The following is a 10,768-nucleotide window of genomic DNA, read 5'->3' on the forward strand; positions in this document are numbered from 1 at the left end:
TGGGCATTTTTGAATGCCCAGCTTTTTCTGTGTGATTCCTCTGCAGTATGTTCTGAATCTTCAATTCTCTGTATTATTGACTTGAAAAGACACAAATTAAAAATATTTTTGGATTTTTAATAATAAGGAATAATCAAAATGCAACTAAAATCAAATAATAATGCATGCAAGACACCAAACTTAGCAGTTTGTATACTAATGACACTAACAAGATGAGAATGCACATGAGAAACAACAAAACACTCAAGTCAATAGAATTCAAAGATCAGAGCAATGAAATCATCAAGAACAACTTGAAGATCAATGAGGGCACATGCATGAATGCAATGAGAACAAAAACATGCAATTGACACTAAACTTAAGATGAGACTCTAGACTCAAACAAGAAATATTTTTGGATTTTATGATTTTGTAATTTTTTTTTTTGGATTTTTCGAAAATTAAGTGGAAGAAGAAAATAAAGGTATCAAAATTCTTAATGAGAATTCCAGGAATCATGCAATGTTAGTCTAAAGCTTTAGTCTAAAGGAATTAGACATAGCTAGCTAAGCTTCAGCAGGACATTGCATTCAAGAGCTAAATTGATGATGATCAATCAGCTTTGGTGATGATAAGAACATCACCTTGAAACACTAGAATTCATTCTTAAGAACTCTGAAGAAAAATAATACCTAATCTAAGCAACAAGATGAACCGTCAGTTGTCCATACACAAACAATCCCCGGCAACGGCGCCAAAAACTTGGTGCACGAAATTGTGATCAATACTTTTTAATACACGAAATAATCCCTAGTAATGGCTCCAAAGACTTGGTGCTCAATACCATGGCATAAACACAACTTCGCACAACTAACCAGCAAGTGCACTGGGTCGTCCAAGTAATACCTTACGTGAGTAAGGGTCGATCCCACGGAGATTGTTGGTATGAAGCAAGCTATGGTCACCTTGTAAATCTCAGTCAGGCAGACTCAAATGGGTATAGATGATGAATAAAGCATAAAGATAAAGATAGAGATACTTATGTATATCATTGGTGAAAGCTTCAGATAAGCATATGAAGATGCCTTCCCTTCCGTCTCTCTGCTTTCCTACAGTCTTCTTCCAATCCTTCTTACTCCTTTCCATGGCAAGCTCATGTAGGGTTTCACCGTTGTCAGTGGCTACCTCCCATCCTCTCAGTGAAAATGTTCCCATGCTCTGTCACAGCATATGGCTAATCAGCTGTCGGTTCTCGGTCAGGCCGGAATAAAATCCATCGATCCTTTTGCGTCTGTCACTAACGCCCCGCCTGCTAGGAGTTTGAAGCACGTCACAGTCATTCAATCATTGAATCCTACTCAGAATACCACAGACAAGGTTAGACCTTCCGGATTCTCTTGAATGCCGCCATCAGTTCTTGCCTATACCACGAAGACTCTGATCTCACGGAATGGCTGGCTCGTTTGTCAGGCGAGCACTCGGTTGTCAGGCGATCAACCATGCATCGTGTTATCAGGAATCCAAGAGATATTCACTAAGCCTCAAATGCTTGTAGAACAAGAGTGGTTGTCAGTCACCTTGTTCATGAGTGAGAATGATGATGAGTGTCACGGATCATCACCTTCATCAAGTTGAAGAACAAGTGATATCTTGGACAAAGAACAAGCGGAATTGAATAGAAGAACAATAGTAATTGCATTAATACTCGACGTACAGCAGAGCTCCACACCTTAATCTATGGTGTGTAGAAACTCCACCGTTGAAAATACATAAGAACAAGGTCTAGGCATGGCCGTGAGGCCAGCCTCCCAATGATCTAAGATAGCATAAAACTCAAAGATAGCTACCAAGATGTCAAATACAATAGTAAAAGGTCCTACTTATAGAAAACTAGTAGCCTAAGGTGTACAAAGATGAGTAAATGACATAAAAATCCACTTCCGGGCCCACTTGGTGTGTGCTTGGGCTGAGCAATGAAGCATTTTTCGTGTAGAGACTCTTTTTGGAGTTAAACGCCAGCTTTTATGCCAGTTTGGGCGTTTAACTCCCATTTAGGTGCCAGTTCCGGCGTTTAACGCTGGAATTTCTTGAGGTGACTTTGAACGCCGGTTTGGGCCTTTAAATCTTGGGCAAAGTATGGACTATCATATATTGCTGGAAAGCCCAGGATGTCTACTTTCCAACGCCGTTGAGAGCGCGCCAATTGGGCTTCTGTAGCTCCAGAAAATCCACTTCGAGTGCAGAGAGGTCAGAATCCAACAGCATCTGCAGTCCTTTTCAGTCTCTGGATCAGATTTTTGCTCAGGTCCCTCAATTTCAGCCAGAAAATACCTGAAATCACAGAAAAACACACAAACTCATAGTAAAGTCCAGAAAAGTGAATTTTAACTAAAAACTAATAAAAATATAATAAAAACTCAACTAAAACTACTAAAAACACACTAAAAACAATGCCAAAAAGCGTACAAATTATCCGCTCATCATATGCGCAACAGAGAGACTAATCTGGGAGTTGCCGACCGGATTTTGTGTTGGATTTGGAACTATAACCGACATGTGATATCACAGCCAATAGGACAGGAATTCATCATATACATTTCTTATATGCTTGTCTGCTTTGATTACTTGTCGTTTTCCTATGTGTATAATATGCCTACTTGCTTCTTGAATTACTTACTATACATGAATATTATCTATGTATTACTTGTTTTCATATACATGTGATTGTTTGGTGCTAAGCAGGTCAAGTAGGCGGCAGTGATGGGATCGTGTGGAGGGTATGTTGGCGAAGGTTGTGGGATACAACAGTGTATTTCTATTAGTTAGAAATTCCCTAAGTTACATAACCCCGTTTATAGTTTATGGTTTGAGTTATTTATTTTATTGAGCTTGGATATCTGTATCGGTGTGAAGTTCTAGGATTGCCTTTGGCATCCCGGAATCTTACATCTTATATAATGGGCACTGATACTACACTGAGAAACTCTGGTTCTCATACCATAATCCATTGTTATTTTTTAGATGCAGGTCGTAACCCACCTCAGTGTGTTGCGAGATGGTGACGGAGCAGAGGACCTTTTGCTATCTTTTATATCTTTTGGTTATTATGTTTTAGTTCCCTCACTTTTGTACTGAATATACTTTGTTGCCTTAGAGGCTAACTTTGAGAGAGATATTATATATGCTATTTTATCCTTCCAATCTCAGTTATGTCTGTATATAACTAGCCGGCTTAAATTCCGCGGGCTGAGGCTAGTGCTTTATGACTATTATACTTATATATCAACATATGTCTTGTTATCTTATATCTATTACTTGTGCCTGTAAGCTTGTAGCCTCGTGTGAACGCTTCGCGCTTTCCTGTTTCTGTTTGAACGTTAATTTCTTCATCAGGCTTCTAGAATTACTATCTTTTTCCATTATATATACATATATAATATCGTATAAGCCTTCAAATTATCGTGACATTTAACTATCCTTTGCTTTACGGCATGAGGTAAGGCTTAGAGTAATTACAGTGTTACATTTAGTGGTATCAGAGCGGTTCATCCTTGTGAGCTTGAGGGATGGACTGATTGTGCTTCAATGCATACTCTATGTCTTTTTCTTTCATGCTATTAGGTTTATCTGCTTGATATGTACATAGCATGCTTGTTTGTGAGTACTTTTGGGATAATTGAAGCACTGAGCTTGAGATATTAAGATTGATCACCATGATCTCGATTGTTTGATGTGGACAGAAAACCCTAATGGCGCCTCGCAGGCAGGGTTGACCACATACACGACGAGAGAGTGAGGATAACCCGTCAGTTGACAACCATGCTAAGTTTATGGCGACAATGACCAACCTAGCCGCTGCGATGCAAGCGAACGCTGTTGCGACTACTCATGCCATAAAGAAAATGGGACAAGGAAATAAAAATGAAAATAGAGAAGGGGCTGGGAACAACTTGGGAAGTGCTCTGATGACACTAGCTACTTTTTTCAAAGTTAACCCACTAACTTTTAAGGGGTCAACGGATCCTACTGAAACTGATAACAGGTTTCGAGCCATGGAATGTGCACTGTAGGATCAGCAGGTCCCAGCTACTCAATTTGTAGAGTTTGTAGCTTACCAATTGATGGGAGAGACTCAACATTGGTGGCAGGGTGAGTGCCAATTGCTGTAACTTCCGAATGCGGATATCCCTTGGGAAGTGTTTCAGACAGCCTTTTGTAAGAAGTATTTTCCAGAGTCCATAAAGGAGGCTAGAAAGTTGGAGATTATGCAACTGAAGTAGGGCTCTATGTATGTGGCCGATTATACAAGCAAGTTCGAGGAACTCTGCATATTTTCGAGGATTTGTCAAGGTGCTCCTGAGTCCTACAAAGGTTGAAAATGCATCAAGTAAGGAGGCCTCAAGGATGACATCATGATTATTGTGACTCCTTTGGAGATAAGAAGGTTCTTTGAGCTAGTAAACAAGGCCCAAGTAGTGGAAGAATGTGCTAGGAAGGTGGCTTTGGTGAGGGATGACCGCCGAGGATCCTATGTAGAGGGTCGTGACAGAGACTTTGCACCAAACAGATGAGACTTCAAAAGAAATGACGCTGGGAAGCAGTCGAGAGCTGATGAGCGGATAATTTATACGCTTTTTGGCATTGTTTTTAGGTAGTTTTTAGTATGATCTAGTTACTTTTAGGGATGTTTTCATTAGTTTTTATGCTAAATTCATATTTCTAGACTTTACTATGAGTTTGTATGTTTTTCTATGATTTCAGGTATTTTCTGGCTGAAATTGAGGGACCTGAGCAAAATTCTGATAGGAGGCTGACAAAGGACTGCTGATGCTGTTGGAATCTGACCTCCCTACACTCAAAATAGATTTTCTGGAGCTACAGAACTTTAAATGGCGCGCTCTCAACGGCTTTGGAAAGTAGACATCCAGAGCTTTCCAGCAATATATAATAGTCCATACTTTATTCGAGATTTGACGACATAAACTGGCGCTCAACGCCAGTTCCATACTGCATTCTAGAGTCAAACGCCAGAAACACGTCACGAACCAGAGTTGAACGCCCAAAACACGTTACAACTTGGCGTTCAACTCCAAGAGAAGCCTCAGCTTGTGGATAGATCAAGCTCAGCCCAAGCACACACCAAGTGGGCCCCGAAAGTGAATTTATTCATCAATTACTTACCTCTGTAAACCCTAGTAGCTAGTTTAGTATAAATAGAACTTTTTACTAGTTTATTAGATATCATGGATTGTATTTTTGATCCTGTGATCACGTTTTGGGGGCTGGCCATTCGGCCATGCCTGGACCTTCATCACTTATGTATTTTCAACGGTGGAGTTTCTACACACCATAGATTAAGGGTGTGGAGCTCTGCTGTACCTCGAGTTTCAATGCAAGTACTACTATTTTCTATTCAATTCGACTTATTCTTATTCTAAGATATTCGTTGCACTTCAACATGATGAATGTGATGATCTGTGACACTCATCATCATTCTCACCTATGAACGCGTGACTGACAATCACTTCTGTTCTACCTTAGACCGGATGCATATCTCTTGGATTCCTTAATCAGAATCTTCGTGGTATAAGCTAGAATTGATGGCGGCATTCATGGGAATCCAGAAAGTCTAACCTTGTTTGTGGTATTCCGAGTATGATTCCGGAATTGAATGACTATGACGAGCTTCAAACTCGCAATTGCTGGGCGTGATGACAAACGCAAAAGAATCAAGGGATTCTATTCCAACATGATCGAGAACCGACAGATGATTAGCCGTGCTGTGACAGAGCATTTGGACCATTTTCACTGAGAAGATGGGATGTAGTCATTGACAACGGTGATGCCCTACATACAGCTTGCCATGGAAAGGAATAAGAAGGATTGAAGGAAGACAGTAGGAAAGCAGAGATCCAACAGGGACAAGCACCTCCACGCACTTATCTAAAATTCCCACTAATAAATTTACATAAGTATTTCTATCCTTTATTATTTAATTAAGTATCTCTTTATATTTTCCGAAAACTACTATCAATTTGAATCCGCCTGACTGAGATTTACAAGATGACCATAACTTGCATCATACCAACAATCTCTGTGGGATCGACCCTTACTCACGTAAGGTATTACTTGGACAATCCAGTACACTTGCTGGTTAGTTATGCGGAGTTGTGACAAAGTGTGATTCATGTCTAAGAGCACCAAGTCTTTGGAGCCATTGTTGATGATCAGAATTTCGTGCACCATGTTTTTGGCGCCGTTGCCGAGGATTGTTTGAATTACAATTACGTGCAACCACAGCGCCAAGTTTTTCTGATCCGGCAACAACACTAAGTTTTTGGCGCCGTTGCCGGGGATTGTTCGAGTTCGGAAAACTAACGGTTCATCTTGTTGCTCAGATTAGGTAATTTTCTTTTCAAAAAATTTTCAAAAATCTTTCAAAAAAATTTTTTTCTTTATTTTCGTTTTTCTAAAGAATATTTTCGAAAAATTTATTAAGAAAATACAAAAAAATCATAAAATCATAAAAATCAAAAATAGTTTTTGTTTCTTGATTGAGTCTTGAGTCAATTTTTAAGTTTGGTGTCAATTGCATGTTTTTAAAAATTTATGCATTGTTTTTCGAAAAATTCATGCATTCATAGTGTTCTTCATGATCTTCAAGTTGTTCTTGGTAAGTCTTCTTGTTTGATCTTGATGTTTTCTTGTTTTGTATCTTTTGTTGTTTTTCATATGCATTTTTTGTTTGTTAGAGTCCAAGCATTAAAGAATTCTAAGTTTGGTGTCTTGCATGTTTTCTTTGCATCAAAAATTTTTCAAAAATATGTTCTTGATGTTCATCATGATCTTCAAAGTGTTCTTGGTGTTCATCTTGACATTCATAGTGTTCTTGCATGCATCTTGTGTTTTGATCCAAAATTTTTATGTTTTGGGTCATATTTGTGTTTTTCTCTCTCATAATTAAAAATTCAAAAATAAAAATATCTTTTCTTTAATTTTCTCATAATTTTCAAAAATTTGAGTTGACTTAGTCAAAAATTTTTAAAATTAGTTGTTTCTTACAAGTCAAGTCAAATTTTCAATTTTAAAAATCCAATCTTTTCAAAACTTTTTCAAAAATAAATTCTTTTTCATTTTTATCTTATGATTTTTGAAAATTTAAAAATATTTTTCAAAAATATTTTTCTTAATTTTATCTTTATTTTCAAAAATTATGCTAACAATTAATGTGATTGATTAAAAAATTTGAAGTTTGTTACTTTCTTGTTAAGAAAGGTTCAATCTTTAAATTCTAGAATCATATCTTTTAGTTTCTTGTTAGTCAAGTAATTAATTTTAATTTTAAAAATTAAATCTATCTTATCTTATCTTTTATATCATATCTTTTTCAAAATTTTATCTTTTTCAAAAATTTGATTTTAAAATATCTTATCTAACTTCTTATCTTCTTATCTTCTCAAATTTGATTTTAATATCTTTTTCAACTAACTATTTGACTTTTTGTTTGTTTCTTATCTTTTTCAAAACCACCTAACTACTTCTCCCTCTCTAATTTTCGAAAATATCTCACCTCTTTTTCAAAATTCTTTTTAATTAATTAACTAATTGTTTTAAAATTTTAATTTTAATTCTATCTCATCTTTAATTTTCAAAAATCATTAACTCCTTTTCAAAATTAATTTTCGAATTCTCTCTCACATCTTCTTCTATTTATTTATTTATTTACTAACACTTCTCTTCACCTCTCTTCATCTCCAATCACTGCTTCTATCCTCACCCTTGTGTTTGGGTTCTTCTTCACTTTTATTCCTTTCTTCTTCTACTAATAATAAGGATCCTCTTTACTGTGACATAGAGGATTCCTCTTCTTTTCTTGTTCTCTTCTCCTTCATATGAGCAGGAACAAGGAAAAAGGCATCTTTGTTAAAGCTGATCCAGAACCTGAAAGGACTCTGAAGAGAAAACTAAGAGAAGCTAAATTACAACAATCTAGAGGCAACCTTTCTGAAATTTTTGAACAAGAGAAGGAGATGGCAGCCAAACCCAACAACAATAATGCAAGGAGGATGCTTGGTGATTTCACTAAACCAACGTCCAAGTTTGATGGAAGAAGCATCTCAATTCCTGCCATTGGAGCAAACAATTTTAAACTGAAACCTCAATTAGTTGCTTTGATGCAACAGAACTGCAAGTTTCATGGACTTCCATCTGAAGATCCTTATCAATTTTTAACTGAGTTCTTGCAGATTTGTGAGACTGTCAAGACAAATGGAGTAGATCCTGAAGTCTACAGACTCATGCTTTTCCCTTTTGCTGTAAGAGACAGAGCTAGAACATGGTTGGACTCACAACCTAAAGATAGCCTGGACTCCTGGGATAAGCTGGTCACGGCCTTCTTGGATAAATTTTTTCCTCCTCCCAAGCTTAGAGTGGATGTTCAGACCTTCAAGCAAAAAGATGGTGAATCCCTCTATAATGCTTGGGAAAGATACAAGCAGATGACCAAAAAGTGTCCTTCTGACATGTTTTCAGAATGGACCATATTAGATATATTCTATTATGGTCTATCTAAGTTTTCCAAAATGTCATTGGACCATTCTGCAGGTGGATCCATTCACTTAAAGAAAACGCCTACAAAAGCTCAAGAACTTATTGACATGGTTGCAAATAACCAATTCATGTACACTTTTGAGAGGAATTCTGTGAATAATGGGATGCCTCAGAGGAAGGGAGTTCTTGAAATTGATGCTCTGAATGCCATATTGGCTCAGAACAAAGTGTTGACTCAGCAAGTCAACATGATTTCTCAAAGTCTGAATGGATGGCAAAATGCATCCAACAGTACTAAAGAGGCAGCTTCTGAAGAAGCTTATGATCCTGAGAACCCTGCAATAGTAGAAGTAAATTACATGGGTGAACCTTATGGAAACACCTATAATTCATCATGGAGAAATCATCCAAATTTCTCATGGAAGGATCAACAAAAGCCTCAACAAGGCTTTAATAATGGTGGAAGAAACAGGCTAAGCAATAACAAGCCTTTTCCATCATCTTCTCAGCAACAGACAGAGAATTCTGAGCAGAGCCCCTCTAATTTAGCAAATTTAGTCTCTGATCTGTCTAAGGCCACTTTAAGTTTCATGAGTGAAACAAGGTCCTCCATCAGAAATTTGGAGGCACAAGTGGGCCAGCTGAGTAAGAAAGTCACTGAAACTCCTCCCAGTATTCTCCCAAGCAATACATAAGAAAATCCAAAAGGAGAGTGCAAGGCCATTGATGTAATCAATATGGCCGAATGCACAAGGGAGGAGAAGGACGAAAATCCTAGTGAGGAAGACCTCCTGAGATGTCTCTCAAACAAGAAGGAGTTCCCTATTGAGGACCTAAAGGAATCTGAGGCTCATATAGAGACCATAGAGATTCCACTAAATCTCCTTTTGCCATTCATGAGCTTTGAAGACTATTCTTCCTCAGAAGAGGATGAAGATGTGATTGGAGAGCAAGTTGCTCAATATCTAGGAGCCATCATGAATCTGAATGCCAAGTTGTTTGGTAATGAGACTTGGGAAGGTGAACCTCCCTTGCTCATTAGTGAACTAGATACATGGGTTCAGAAAACTTTAACTCAAAAGAGACAAGATCCTGGTAAATTCTTAATACCCTGTACCATAGGCACCATGACCTTTAAAAAGGCTCTGTATGATCTAGGGTCAGGCATAAATCTTATGCCACTCTCTGTAATGGAGAAGCTGGGGATCATTGAGGTACAGCCTGCCTTATTCTCATTACAATTGGCAGACAAGTCAGTAAGACAAGCTTATGGATTAGTAGAGGACGTGTTGCTAAAGGTTAAAGGCCTTTACATTCCTGCTGATTTCATAATCTTAGACACTAGGAAGGAGGAGGATGAATGCATCATCCTTAGAAGACCTTTTCTAGCCACAGCAGAAGCTGTGATAGATGTTAACAGAGGAGAATTAGTCCTTCAATTGAATGGGGACTACCTTGTGTTTAAGGCACACGGCTATCCTTTTGTAACAAGGGAGAGTAAGCATGCAGAGCTTCTCTCAGTACAGAGTCAAACAGAGCCCCAACAATCAAACTCTAAGTTTGGTGTTGGGAGTCCACAACATTGACCTGATCACCTTTGTGGCTCCAAAAGAGCCCACTGTTAAGCTAGTGACACTAAAAGAGCGCTTGTTGGGAGGCAACCCAATTTTTATTTATCTAATTTTATTTTATTTTCATTATTCTTTTATGTTTTATTAGGTTCATGATCATGTGGAGTCACGAAAAAATATTAAAATTAAAAACAGAATCAAAAATAGCATAAGAAAAATCACACCTTAGAGGAAGGACTTACTGGCGTTTAAACGCTAGTAAGGAGCATCTGGCTGGCGTTTAACGCCAGAACAGAGCATGGATCTGGCGCTGAACGCCAGAAACAAGCAACATCCTGGCGTTTGAACGCCAGGAATATGCCCTGAGGAAAGCTGGTGCTGAATGCCAGTAACAAGCATGGAACTGGTGTTCAACGCCAGAAACATGCTACACATGGGCGTTGAACGCCCAGAATGAGCATCACTTCGGCGTCTAAACGCCAGAATTACATGCAAAGGCATTTTACATGCCTAATTGGTGCAGGGATGTAAATCCTTGACACCTCAGGATCTGTGGACCCCACAGGATCATCTCAGGATCTGTGGACCCCACAGGATCCCCACTTACCATCATCTCACCTTACCTCCTAATAATCCTATAACACACTTTCCCCAAAACCCTTCACCAA

The sequence above is a fragment of the Arachis stenosperma genome, chromosome 3, assembly GCF_014773155.1.
Source record: "Arachis stenosperma cultivar V10309 chromosome 3, arast.V10309.gnm1.PFL2, whole genome shotgun sequence".
NCBI classification, from domain to species: domain Eukaryota; kingdom Viridiplantae; phylum Streptophyta; class Magnoliopsida; order Fabales; family Fabaceae; genus Arachis; species Arachis stenosperma.